Here is a 16,113-nt window from a genome sequence, read left to right as displayed (position 1 = left end):
AGGAATCTTACTTCAAATATGATTGCATATAATATGTTGCTTATTTAATTTATTTTTAATTATAATTTTAAATGTGTTTATATTTGTGATTTGACTTTATGCGTGTAGATACATGTGACACCCATGCCCCAAAAATAGTTTTTTTTTTATATTTATGAAAATCATTTGTTTCAAACAAAAGGAAATTGAAAATAATAAGAAAACTTTCATTTAGATCACTTGTCAATAAATATACCATAATGTTAAATGTTAAATATGATAACACATGATTATTTTCAAATTTTAATAATAAAAATCTTAAAATCTTAAGTCACATGGATAAAGTTTGAATGAACCATGAACATAATGACAAACTTCTCTATTAACCATTAGTATTTATAGATTTTGCATAAATGATAATTCTAATTCGAATCATATATGAAAATAAATAATAACAACATATATAAATATACTACATCAATATATATCATAGCAAAGAGTCACTTCCACGCAACAACAATTTTTCATAATATCATATCAATTTTGTTTTTACTATCACTTAATAATGATGACTCTAACATTAACAAATCTAGAAAAAAAGATGGTTAAGGTCACTTAATCAACTTATCAACGATTATCTACTATAACATATTTATAGAATTGGTTCCTATTTTTGAACTTCAATAGTAAGTTCTTATATTTTAATACAGACGATGTAAAGTCCATTATATAAGTTATTCAAATTTTGGTTTCATATCCGCGCCTTATAAATGATCAATTTTTCTATTATCAACATTGATACCCGAAAATTATAACAACGTTGGATTTATGACAACAACTAATCATACATAAATTCCTTTTAATAAGTAGGTATCATCATCATCATTATATAGAATTTCTTGTTTATATTTTGACAGGTAATATCTTTGAGATTATAGTCGGTGCAGGGAATACACTTAGTCTCTAAAATTTTGTGTAGAACTTATGTTATCATTACAAGAAAAAAATATGTTTTGCTACACTTAAGTTATGACGGTTTTATAAAAAATTCCCTCCTTGTGTATTACGAAGATTTACTCGAAGGTTTTCAAAAACATAGGGGTCATTTCTCACAATATAGGTGTTACAGATGCTTGAAAAAGTATGGCGAGATATTCATCTCAGAGGATGTAATTTTTCATGAACACTTAGTTTCTTTCTCTTCATTATTCCCCTACGATCATAATACCTCTCGTAAAGATGTAAGTGAACCTTTGTCCATTTTTTCCCACAATTAAACTAAACTAAAATGCCTTATATACCTAGCATTAGTCCAATGGATAATGTTTTTTATCCTTTGACAACTGCTGACAATCTGTCTTTCAGTTCTACTGTTGATGACCAACCTAATCCTAAGTCACCTATGTCTCATTCTAGTCTTGTACCTAGTTTTTCTCAACACACTTCTCACATGTCTCAATCCACTCAACCAGGTCCCCCACCTTTAAACACTCTAGTCAGGCCTAACCTTCAACTCAACATCCAACCTAATTTTTAAAGAACTCAAAAACTCTATTGAGACATTGTCACCTACTATCAAGAATGTTTCTCTTCCTCAAGTTCACCAGTTAAATGAACATCCAATGTTAACTATAGCCAAAACAAGTCATTATAAACCTAAGGCCTTCCTTCTACATATAAAACCAACATTTGTTAAACAAGCTCTCTCTCTCTCTCTCTCTCTCTCAACCAGTTTGGCTTCAGAATATGCAACTTAAATATGATGCACTCTTGGATAAACACACGTGAAAATTGACGACTCTCCCACCTCATAGAAAAGTGGGATGTAAATGGGTCTTTAAAGTGAAATAAAATCTTGATGGAACTGTGAATAAATACAAAACGAGAATGGTTACCAAAGGTTATCATCAACATTTTGGATTTGATTTTAATGAGATATTATCACCTGTTGTCAAATCAACTACCATTCGTGTGCTTTTTACTTTGCCTCTCATTGACAAATGGGAGCTATAACAAGCTGACATTAATAATGTGTTTCTCAATGGTTCCTTAAATGAGGAAGTGTATATCTTTCAACCCTCTAGTTTTAAGAAGAAACATTCTTCACTTGTTGTAAACTACATAAAGTGTTGTATGGATTCAACCAAGCTCTTAGGGCTTGGTAGAAGATGTTAAGTCAGACCTTGTTCATTTTGGCTTCACTCATAGAAAATTTGACAATTCCCTCTTCATTTACTCTCAACAAGGTATCACTCTCTATGCATTGATATATGTAGATGATATTTTAATCATTGGTTCTCCCCTACATGTTGGTTAATGCATTTTACTAACCCTACTAACAACACACCTTGAGTGATTTATCACTATATTAATGTCATGTTTCAGTAATTTTTCATATCCTCTTTTAATTGTTAATACATTTGCAAAAAAAAATTATATAGCGACATTATATTCCAATATGTAGGATTTTAGACCTAGTGTTCTATGGAGATTATTCAACAATAACGAAAGAGTATGTGGGGAATAGGCTACCAAGATTCACTAAAAAGAAGAAATACATGTTAAAAGGAAGCACTGACTTTGTCGAAATCAATTATTATACTTCTCGTTTTGTTAGACATGAATCAAATAGAACCAAGATTATTTATGACAATTATGATGCCTTAGCAGTTTCAGAAGATAAGTTTTTTATTAAAATGAATTTTACTTTAACACCACAAACATATATAAAGAAATCACATTAATAAATGATCATAAAATTTGAATGAACCATGACCATAATGATAAATTTATGTATTAACTATTAATACTCGAAGATTTTGCATAAGATAGAATTCTAATACAAAACATATAAGAAAATAAATAATAACAATAGATATAAATATATGACATCAATCATATATCATATCAAAGGTTCACAAAAATTGTTAATAATATCATACCAATTAATGATGGCTCTAACATTAATAAATCAAGACAAAAAGATGGTCAAGGTTACTTAATCAACTTATTATTAATTATCTATAATTTATTTATTCATTTTGTTTCTATTCTCGAACTTCAATAATAAGTTCTCATAATTTAGAACTAACAATGTAAATTCCTTTATATAGGTAATTCAAAATATGATTCCATACTCACACTTTATAAATGGTCAGTTTTTCTATCGTCAACATTAATACCCAAAAATTAATAACAATGTTGGATTTAAGACAACGGCTAATCATTCATAAATTCCTTATAATAAATAGGTATCATCCTCATTAGTATAACTTCGTCAAATAAAAATATAGTATCAACTTAACATGTCATCATCTATTATTTTAATATAAATCATCACATGGTATTAAATACTAATAATTAGGGCACAACCCCATCGATTTCTCATTCATATGTATATCTTAATCATCATCGATAAAAGCATAGTAATTTTAAAAACCAAATATAAATCCATTTGAAGGTAAGTAACACACAACAAAGGAGTGTAGATTATGTGTAACCTAAATCTTTTTCTTCAAAAACCTCGTTAAAATGAAAAAAATAATGAAAAAGAAAATTGAAAGTAACGAGATAAGAACAAGAAATGACAAAATATCCATCTTTCTACATCATCTAACTAGGTAGTTACTTCCAACCCCTTTGCATTTATAGAATTATCTTTGTCCAACTAATAGCACACTATATTATTATTATTATTACAAATGTTTTGAATTAAATAGGTTCTTTGTATTTTTTGAGGACTTAAAACTTTGAAATAAAAATGTACTTGAATGTTTACAAAATAAATCTCCCAAAGGAGACATTAAATGATCCCAATACAAGTGAAAAATCTTATTAATTTTTTTTTCAAATAAGATTCACAAGAGAATTTTTTAAATCTTTGAACTTCTTTCTGCTCAAATATTACAAATGATATTTTATGAATTAATAATTTTATTTCATTGTCTGATGGGAAGGTCAGATAAAAAAGTTATGATATTTCTATATAGTGATGTTCTTCAATTTTAGTTGTTAATTGCACAGTCTCACCTTTTCTAAGATTTATTATAGGTTTTAAAAGTGAAACAAGACAATTTGGTTCCGACAAATCTTAATATTCTTGATGGAGTGGATGATCTTGTGCAACTTAGTTATTTAAATGAACTTTCAGTTTTATATGATATACAAATTAAAACAATGATTATACTTTTTAATTTTTAGTTGTAATGTGGTATATTTGTGAGTTTGGCCTTTGATGAGATAGAATTTGAGTTCCTAGGCAATAGATAAGGACAACTTACATTATGACTTTTGTAGTTGATGATGGTGAATGTGTTTCAATCCTTATATTATAAATAATTATGATAAAATGTGACTAATGTAGTTTCAATTACAATTTTATTATTATGGTGTTTCTTACTCTTTTTTTCATCTATGTTGAATTGTGCAGGTTCTTTGTGATATGTATGGTATGAAGTGATTCCTTAGAGAAACTTGTATGATGACTGAATGAACCTATGGCAATATAGAAAAGCAACATGGTGGTAATTGCATCAACTATTTTTCTTGTTTGGTTAATCATAAACATATTCACTCATTTCATTTTTAAGTAAATGGCTAAATTACAGGTTTGGTCCAATTCGTGAAATCAATCCCCCTATTTTACTTTTAATTAATTTTGGTTTCCTTTATCAATTTTGTTTTAAAAAATGACGATGTATAATTTTTTTTTAAATAGGTGGCAATATTGATATGACAGACTTATTTTCAGTTAATTAATCTTATATTTTATATCATTTAAATATTTATTTAATTCAAATTCATTAATTATATTTCCCATGTCATTTAAATATATTTATTAAAAAAATATATTCAATTTCACACAAAACTTAAATAATTATATCAAATTAAAATCACATGTTATACATATGAGCATAATATCACAATATCTTTTAATTATAATCTCTAATTATTTCAATTTTTCACCAAAATTATTATATTTTATTGTTTGTCATCTATAATAATTTTAATCTCTCTTAAGGTCATAAGAAAAGATTCAACAATATGCCAAATCCCTCCCTCATCGGAAACATCAGAAATTATAAAGTATCACATGAGAAGATAGTCATTAAATTTCTTTAATCCATATAAAACTTAAGGTTATAAAAACAAATATGAAAATTAAGAGATCCTAATAATGTTCACAAGAAAATTAAAGAGCATAACATCTTGCTGTCATTTATTCTCACCATCAAAACAAAAATCACATCAATCTCTTTGCTCCTCACAAAATTCAATATCTTCATTTCTTAAGTATCAATTCCAAATCAAAACCGAAATACCCCATTCATTCTCAAGTCCTACCAAGATAACAACAACACTTCCATCACCAACACCATCAAAATCTCAGACCTCGTATCCACTTCGCCAAAATTTCTACAACATAGTAACCATAAATCACTGCAATGCTATGACTCGCATACACCACAACACATATTGGTTAAATCGGCCAAAATTGCAGCAAAAACCATTTTGTGTTGTTGTACTTTAACCATACGAGATTCATGGTTGTTTTCCAACAGAAAGTCAAATATGAAGAAGAAATCAAAAGAAGAATGAGTGAAGAATGTTGAAGAGAAAATGTTTTTTTGGGATCTATAGAGAATTAGAGAACCCTTGCCTTCTTTCTCGAAGAACGTTGAAGATGTTTTTTATTCTAGATCTACAATATTTTAGAGAACCCTATCTTCTTTCTCAAAGAGAGTTGAAGAGAAAGATGAGGAAAATATATATTTTTTCATATCTGAAAAGAATTGAAGAGTGTTTGTCTTTTTCTTCAATTTTTTGTTTGCGAAAAAATCTCTTTCCACAAAAAACAATAAGAAGAAGAGTCCATGTAAAACAGTCTAACAAAAAAAACAAAGAAGAAATACATAATACAGATATTTCATTGACTCATTATTTTCTCTCTCCTTGTGATTGATTAAGCTTTAGTTACTTCTATATCTATTTCTTCAGCCTATTCATTTTAGGATTTTTTTCAAAATTTGAGATTTTATGAACATGATGAGATGGATCTATTAGATAAGAGTGATGGAAAGGATGAAACAAGAGCTTAAAAAATGCAAGAACACATAAAATCTGAGGAAAAATAATATGCATGAAAAATGTGGAATGGACTATTGAGGAAGACGATGAAAAGTTGGGAGCGTTATATTTAACAAATAATTTTAAATCTCTATATTAGTAAACTTTTAATATAATTATGAGTAAAATAATTAAATAAGATATATCATTTATTAATCAGATTTTTTATAAATAATTTTAGATTAGTTAAACAAATTTAAATGACATGGAAAAGAAAATACCAAGTTGGAAATGTACATGGCAAATTTATAGTGTCAGCTATTAAAAATATGACATGTCAACCTTTTTCCAAGTAGAAAAAAGTTTGGGGGATCAAAACTGTATAAAAATAAAATAGGGGAATCAATTTCGTAAATAAAATTAAATGGAGGGACCAAAACTATAATTTAACCTAAATACATTTACATTTATTTATTTATTTCTAAGTGTAAGAGTATAACAACACAATGATGTTTTTCAGTGGTTAATTATTGAGTTTATGATTTGTATGGGTGTTCAAATATTTATTTTGTAGATACAAAATACTTTTGAATGTAATCTACAAGTTTCATAATTGTTAGTAATTAGAAGTAGAATAGAGTAATGTCATATTTGTGTGTCCATGTTAGTATTGATTATTTGTTGTGATTTATCATGCTAGCTTGATTAACAATTTGTTAGTATTTTCTTATTTGAAGAGAAGCTTTGGACACAAGGAATAAGGTATTTCACGCTAGTATCATGTACATGAAACTCATAAATGAATATCTATAATCATGTATGTAAATGAATAGCATATGTGAGAAACCATACATGACACTCTATAAATATAAGAGCCATGACACTGCAATATATTAACGAATGCAATATAAAATGATGTTCAAAACTACATCTTAATCATAATATCACTCACCTAGTTGATCCTTTCCACTCTCCAACTACCCTACCTTAATTCAGTTACGTAACTGTTTCTTCTTCCTTGAGTTGTCATGGTTGAATCCTTCCGCTCTCTAACTACCCTAAATTAATTCAATTACATAACTAATTCTTCAGGTTCATTTGTTGGTTTGGTGTTGGTACCAAAAGGTTGGTTTGGAATAGTTGTGTTTGGAAAAAGAATAGATGAAGAATTAACATTTATAGAGTCATAATTAGTATAAGTATCAACATTAGAAGACTTATAAGGATTCTGGTACGTAGAGACTTCAATAGATTCTCTCTCAGCTTCCTTATTCACATGTCCTAATTCTTCAGCAGCCTCAACGACTTTAATAGCTTTAACGATTTCAGCAGCTTCAACAGCCTTAACAACTTCAACAGCTTTAACAATTTCAGCAGCTTCAACAGCCTTAACAGCTGCATACCTTAGAGTCCTTATGGAGGTCTCATACTTTTTTGGTTGTTTGGATGGAGAAAGAGGAAGACGATTGGAAGTTCTTTCACCACCCTTCTTAGACCTTCTTTTTCTTTTGAGAGTTGCATCTTGAGGGGCTTTTGGAAAATTATGAATGTCCACCATTGGATCAATACCTGCTTTCAAGAATCTTTTCATTTATTTCCACTGAACTTTAGGGGGGGGGGGGTCCAACTTAGTGAATATGGGGAAATCATCAATCTCTAACCTTCTAGTGGAGACAGATTCCCTGTCCAACACAACATGATCCACAACTTCTGAAATCATTAGCGTGTTTTTCAGATTCCTTCCTGTCGTGGCGTGAAAAATAACCTAGAGCGCTCACACGCTCAGGGTGATAACATAGTCCCCGTATAACTTTATTTAATCCAAATGAAAAGGGAAAATATCGATAAAACCTTTAAAAGAAGAGAATATGGTCGTCGCAACCAAATTCGGGTTCAGGAGTAGATAATGCAAGGGGAAGGTATTAGTACCCGCCATATCTGTTGTACTCTACGGGAACCATTTAGTTAGATTTGCAAATATAATGTTAGCGTATGCTATTTTTTTTCTTCGGTGATGAAATTGTTGAAGAGGAAAATAAAAGAGGTCGCAAAAAGGTTTTTTGTTAGGGTGCTTGACAAGATTGCAGGTCTTTCTCTTACATATCCCTAGGTGCGATGAGGAATTCAAAGCTACGTAGTTCTTCGCAAAAAGGATAGTGGTAAGATCACAACTTCAAAGATCGCCATTGACAAAAGGACGATAGTAAGATCATAACTTGCATAAATTTTCATTAGCGAAAGGATGATGGTAACATCAAACTGTACAAATCACCATCAATGAAAGGATGATGGTAAGATCATAACTGTAAATATTTCCATCAAAAAAGGACGATGGTAAGATCACAACTGCAAATATCGCATTCGAAGAAAGGACGATGGTAAGATTGCAACTGCAAAGATCTCCATCGATAAAAGAACGATGGTAAGATCATAACTGCAAAGATCTCCATCAATGAAAGGATGATGGTAAGATCATAACTGCAAAGATCACCATCGACGAAAAGGACGAAGTTAAGATCATAAATAAAAAGATCTCCATCGACGAAAGGACGAAGGTAAGATTATAACTACAAAGATCACCGTCGATAAAAGGATGAAGGTAAGATCATAACTTGTAAAGATCTTCATCGATGAAAGGGCGATGGTAAGATCAAAACTTCAAAGATTTACATCACCGAAAGGATGACGGTAAGATCAAAACTTTAAAGATAACCATCGACAAAAGGACGACCGAAAAGGACGACAAAAGATCTTTATCCACGAAAAATTGATGGTAAGATCGCAACTGTAACCATCGAAATCAACGAAAGGATGACGGTAAGATCACAACTGCAAAGATCTCCATAAATGAAAGGATAATGGTAAGATCATAACTCCAAAGATCACCATCGATGATAGGATGAAGGTAAGATCAAAACTTTAAAGATCACCATCACCGAAAGAATGATGGTAAGACCAAAACTGCAAAGATCTCCATCAAAAAAAGGACGATGGCAAGATCATAAATTGCATAGATCGCCATAAATAGAATGATGGTGGTAAGATCTCAACTACAAATATCGCCATCGACGAATGGATGATGGTAAGATCATAACTGCAAAGATCACCATCAACGAAAGAATGATGGTAAGATCATAACTGCAAAGATCATCATCAATGAAAGGACGGAGGTAAGATCATAATTACAAAGATCGCCATCAACGAAAGGAAAAAAAGGTAATATAATAACTGCAAAGATCTCCTTCGACGAAAGGACGAAGGTAAGATCACAACTTGCAAAGATCGCCATCAATGAAAGAATGATGGTAAGGTCATAACTGCAAAGATCATCATCAATGAAAGGACGAAGGTAAGATCATAATTGCGAAGATCGCCATCGACGAAAGGAAAAAAGGTAATATAATAACTGCAAAGATCATCATCAATGAAAGGACGAAGGTAAGATCATAATTGCGAAGATCGCCATCGACGAAAGGAAAAAAGGTAATATAATAACTGTAAAGATCTCTATCGACGAAAGGACGGAGGTAAGATCACAACTTGCAAAGATTGCCATCAACAAAAGGACGATGGTAAGATCAATGCTGCAAAGATCACCACCATCAACGAAAGAATGACAGTAAGATCATAATTTGCATAGATTGCCATCCACGAAAGGATGATGGTAAGATCAAACTGCAAATATCGCCATCAACAAAAGGATGGTAGGAAAGACACGTTGGGGAATAAGATTTACAATAAAAGGTTAATAGAACAAACTTTCAAAGAGTATTGTAATTGACAAAAGATTAATGGGTGAGACTTGTTGGGGAATACCATCGTCATCAACAAAAGGTTAAAGGAAAATATTCACTGAGGAATATCATCCTCGTCAACAAAAGGCTGAAGGAAAAGATTAGTTAAGGAATATCATCCTCAACAAAAAGCTAAAGGGAAATATTTGTTGGGGAACATCCAACAAAAAAATGTGTAGGGTAGGAATTCACTCAGAGAAATACTACTGACTTGACTGAGAATTGACCTGGACTCTCATGATTGGTCGCGAATCCTGACTTATGCTATGTAGGTATATTTTTAATTTTTAATGGCGTAATATTTCACCTCGGTGAAAATGCTACGCACGATGCTATGAAAATCCTGACTTACAACAAAAATATTTATTAATTAATCAATTAGTTTTTATATATTTGCTTAAGAAAAAGTTATAAATGCAATTGTATTTTTAAAATAACCGTGTATATTAGTAACAAACCAACTCTATTTTATATAAAAAAATCTAACTAAAACTACTATTTTGATGGAAAGTCTATATATAGCAAGATTAATCTTCATAAAGATCAAAGAAAGTTATTGTCAAAATAAGTCAAAGAAGTTTAAAACAACACAATAACAAATTTCTGGTGGAATATTTAAAAAGTTAGTCTGGATTTTATAAAAATAGGAAGTCATCTTATACATGTTTTAGGGGAAGAAATCCATATTTGTTTTTTCTCCATTATAAATAAAGCAAAATTGTAAATTGTATATCAAATTCACACATTCTCGTCTTTGTAGAAAATGGAGATTCTATCATCTTTTGCAATTTCTAAAACTATTCTTGCAATATTATCTTTTGTTTTGCTTTCCAATATTCCCTCTCAAGCACAAGGGTGTATGTATTCTTTTTGTTCTTTTAGTTAATAACTTTCATAATTTATAGTTTAAAATTACACGAAAAATATAATTAAACATTGATAAAACCATGAAAAAAATACAATTAAATCTTTTGTCTCATTTATAGAAGTCCGGTCATTTTAAGTATTTATTTGTCCAACATTATAATTATACAACAAATTAACTTTTTCAAACAATCACGAAAAATGTCAAAATTTGTATAAATAAAAATGAGGAGAATACAATTGTTTTAAATGCAACATAACTCTTTATAATCACAGTTACTCAAAAATATTCATTTTTCAACATGCATTAGCTAACATTTTTCATTGCCATGATTGTCCCTATAATATTATATTACAGATCTTCTTCCTAAGCTGAAGTCGGCTCAATATAACATATCTACTTTACAGGTAATTTTGATTAAGTTAATTAATTATCTTGAGACAAAATAATATTAATTGAGTCATAATTATTTTATTTGAGTATATATAGTAATTAATAAACATGTTAATATTGTTGAACTCATATAGATTGGAGAAGCAACTACAACTAATCCATACGACTCTATGTTAAAATTTCTAAATTCTTCAAGATTTCCAAATCGAAAATCATTTCCAAATGGATTTTTATTTGGTACCGGATCTTCGGCCCTACAGGTGCATGCTTAAAAATAATATGTATTTCAATATATAATAATAACACTTGTTAAAATACTAAAATATATAATAGTTTAAAATTATCAAATTTAATTTATTATTGACAACTTTTTGATAACATTAGATTGAAGGAGGATGTCATGAAGGAGGAAGAGGACTTGGTATATGGGATGATATAGTTGAACAAAATAAAGGTTAGGATAATATATAATTATAATAGGAAAACATAAATGATTACTTTGATAGGTACCCAATTTTCATCATTTAATATTATTTCAATTTTAATATTTAATTACTTCAAAATAAATTTAAATTTTAAATTAACTGTATTTATGATATTGAAATCCAACAAAATTCTAAGATACTAAAATACTCCAAAATTTTAATCATCAAAAAAAAATTATATGTGTAGTGACAAACAATTTTTTTCAAAAATTTATATTAGTAATGACGGCATGATCATTTTACAACTATTTCTTTTTAATTTGAAATTCGTTTTATGTATTATTGTCATTCATTTATTTCTACTTCTTTTAGAATATAATATGCGAGTTTAGTGGTTAATCCCAATTTTTTTTAACAAACAGGTGTATTTTTAGATGTTGACAAATTTCCATCAAAAATAGAACATTACAAGTGATATAAGGTGAGTTCATTAAATATGAATATACTTATTTTTGTTTATAGACAGATATTAAACATCATAGTTTGTATTTTGATGAGAGTGAGGGTTCAATCATCTTCCTTCTGGTTAGAAACAACACAAACCTTCTGGTTTTCTAAATTATATATTACTTGGTAGATATAATAAATTGAAAGTCACAAATAATGAGAAAAATATACACCTTGAATTTAATTATTGTTTTAAATTTATTTTGTGGTGTTATAGGAGGATGTTCAACATTTAAAGAAACTTGGAATAAATTCTTACAGAATGTCTATCTCTTGGAGTAGAGTGATGCCAGGTAAAAAATTTAAGTTAAAATATTCTATTATAATTGATCAATACATGCTCAAATATTTTTTTAAAGAGAATGTTAAAAAGGTACATTCTTAGTTATAGCTTACTAACATACTCACTCTAAAATATAAGTAGGTGTGAGTTAGACAATTTTAAATATTTAATATGTATTTGTGTAATTAGCATCTTATTAATTTATATCTTTTATGTTTACTATCTATTTAATATTTTTAAATATTTGATTATTTTGGTTTTTTCTTTGTATTTGATTTGCATCATAATTTTTATTAATTTGTAAAGTGACGAATATATAAGGAGGTGTAAGTAAGACAATTTCAAATATTTGATTTGCACCATAATTTTTATTAATACTTAGTTATATTTTATTAACATATTCGGTGTTAGACAATTTCAAATATTTGATATGTATTTTGTGTAATTAGCATCTTATTAATTTGTATTTTTTATGTTTATCACCTATTTAATATTTTTGAATATTTGATTATTTTGATTTTTTCTTTATATTTGATTTGCATCATAACTTTTATTAATTTGTAAAGTGACGAAAATATTACACAACATTTGAATTTAGATATTAAATAACGTGTCTTAGTTAGACTCTGATTTATATTGTAGTTCATAACATCTTTAAAAAAGAGTGCGACTTTACTTAATCGTAATCATAATACTTTATCGACCAAGAAAAATAAACTTTGTAGGTAAAATATATGAACAACAAAAGTGAACACCTAGTAACATCTTTTTGTTCACGGATAAACTTATCAATCGATTAATAATCACATCCACATGAACAATCAATAATATTATAATATATTTCTTCCTTACTAATACTAAACACTTATATTTCTCTTTAATTTCAATGGTCATTTATATAGATGGAACCTTAAAAGGAGGTATAAATCAAGAAGGTATCAACTTCTACAACAACTTGATTGATGAATTACTCGAAAATGGTATGAATTGAAAAATATAATATTCATTGCAATCTTTATTTCAATAAGAACTTTGTCTATAATAATCTGTTTTTTTGCTTCACATAATATCCATTTTTCATTTAAATTTGTAGGTATTGAACCTTTTGTGGGTATCATGCACTTTGACTATCCATTAGCCCTTAAACAAAAGCACAGTGGCTTCTTAAATCGATCTATTGTGTAATTTTTTCTTAACATCATCTCATCAAATTATTTTATTTTTAAAAAATTGGTTTAACTTTAAAGTTAGTTTGCACAAAGATTATGGAACTTCAACATCCATGTTTATATTATTTATGTAAAAATCAAATTTCAGAAAATATTATAAGGATTATAGTGAGCTCTTATTCAAAACATATGGAGATCGAGTAAAACATTGGACTACAATCAATGAGGCAGAAGTCACTGCTATATTTCAATTCATGCTCAATATTGATAATGTATCTACTGATGAGGCATGCAAAAATACTAAAATATGTACACAAACATATACTCTACTTCATAACTTCCTTCTTTCCCATGCTACATCATCAAAGTTATACAAAACAAAATTCCAAGTAAGTCATATTTTAGAAATTGCATGTTACATATAATATATCATCAACGTTAGCTCAAAATATATGCAGATTAACATTTGAGATTTACAACAACGCGAGTGAATGGAATACAAACCTATGACAAAATTAGAAATTAGAAATTATACTAATAATAGTTATGATTAATTTATTAGATTAAAATAGTGAGGTTGATAATTATCTTTAATAATTATATGTTATTTTTGAATGAATGTTTAATATAGGCACAACAAGGGGGGGAAATTGGATTTGCTCTTTCATCCGGAAGATATGTTCCTTATAGTTCAAAATCAGAGGATGTTGCTGCTACTCAGAGATTGATGGATTTCTACTGGGGATGGTTAGTGCATTTTACTAACCCTACCAACGACATACCTTGTTTCTTATTATATTTATGTTATGTTTTGTTAAATTTTCATATCATATTTTAGTTGTTAATACATTTTCTTATCAAAAAATTTATATAGCTACATTTTATTCCAATGTATAGGATTTTAGACCCAGTGTTCTATGGTGATTATCCAACAATAATGAAAGAGTATGTGGGGAATAGACTACCAAAATTCACTAAAAAGGAGAAATATATGTTAAAAGGAAGCACTGACTTTGTCGGAATCAATTATTATACTTCTCGTTTTGCTAGACATGAATCAAATAGAACCAAGATTATGTATGACAATTATGACACCTTAGCAGTTTCAGAAGGTAAGTTTTTTTGTTAAACTAAATCTTACAATAAATTATAATAATTTATTTTTAAGTGTTTTTTTGTCATTATTTCCTTATTGCAGCTTCTAATATAGACGGAAAAATCCTTGGTTATAAGGTAAGAGAATAATGATAAGAATTTAAAAGAATTACATTTGTTAGTGGAATAACATAATTATTATATTTTTACTTGTTAAATATTGATAATATATAGGATCAATACGGTTGGAACAATGTCTATCCTGAAGGATTATATAATTTTTTAGTCTACATTAAAGAAAAGTATAAAAATCCAAAAATTTACATCACAGAAAATGGTTAGTAGTGCATTTTTTCATTACAATATTATAATTAATAGTTATAGTTTATAATACAAAAAAAAATTATCAATATCTTTTTTGTCAAATCCTATTTACGTAGGTATTGCTTCTTCTAAAATTTCAAATCCATTGAAGGATGAGCATCGAATTGTTTATGTTGCTGCACATTTAAATGCTACGAAGGCAGCAATTGAGTAAGTCATCTTTCCTTATCCATAAAATTTTATGGATGATAAATAAATATCATGATACAATTAACTATTTTTTAAAATTGAATATATTGCATTTAGATATTAAATATTTGTGTACGTTTTATTTATGAATGACCTTATGTTGCTTTTGTAAGGATTGTTTATTTATTTTATTGTCTTTCTCTATAAAAACCATTAACAATATTTTTACAATAGAGATCAATAATTATGCATCAATAGTACAAAATAATTTGAAGTAGTTATTCAATCATCTTACTATATAGATATTGTATTTATATAACTTAGGAAGTGAGGAAAAAAACTAACATGATAATGCATAATTCAACAATTATGTAATATTTTTCTATTTTTCAAACATAAATTTTAAACTACTTCTATTAATTATTCTTTATAACTCAAAATTTTATTGTTCACTATAAATATTTATAATCGTTGGTTCTTAATTTCATTAATATGAAGAAAAAAAACTAAGTTTGAAGAGATAAGTTATAATAAAACTATCAGTATGGAAAATAGTTTAATATGAAACAAAATGCTTCTATAACTTGTTCTTACAAGAAACTAATCTTCAAGAGTTTTTTATGTTTAAATTGATAGTGATGGCGTAAATGTTCAAGGTTACTTTTTATGGGCAGCATTTGATACATTTGAATTTCAAGCGGGATATTCTGGAAATTGGGGTCTTTATCATATTGATTTTAATGATACTCTCAAGCGTATACCAACTGATGCAGCTAAATGGTACACAAAATACCTGACAAGTGATTTGAGACACTAACATATACTAATTTTGTTGGAATCAACTTGGAAAAAAAGAAGATCAATATAAATGGAGAACAAAGAAAGGAATCTTACTTCAAATATGATTGCATATAATATGTTGCTTATTTAATTTATTTTTAATTATAATTTTAAATGTGTTTATATTTGTGATTTGACTTTATGTGTGTAGATACATGTGACACCCATGCCCCAAAAATAGTTT

General features: G+C 28.3%; 1 pseudogene; it reads left to right on the top strand.

Moving 5' to 3' along the window:
* Nucleotides 1-10,602: 10,602 nt before the first annotated feature.
* LOC127128507 (beta-glucosidase 13-like) lies at nt 10,603-15,906 on the top strand (annotated as a pseudogene).
* The last annotated feature ends 207 nt before the right edge of the window (nt 15,907-16,113 follow it).

Source organism: Lathyrus oleraceus, chromosome 3 (assembly GCF_024323335.1).
Source record: "Lathyrus oleraceus cultivar Zhongwan6 chromosome 3, CAAS_Psat_ZW6_1.0, whole genome shotgun sequence".
Lineage (NCBI taxonomy): Eukaryota > Viridiplantae > Streptophyta > Magnoliopsida > Fabales > Fabaceae > Lathyrus > Lathyrus oleraceus.
The sequence above is the reverse complement of the archived record's forward strand: the minus strand, read 5'-3'. Positions and strand labels throughout refer to the sequence as shown.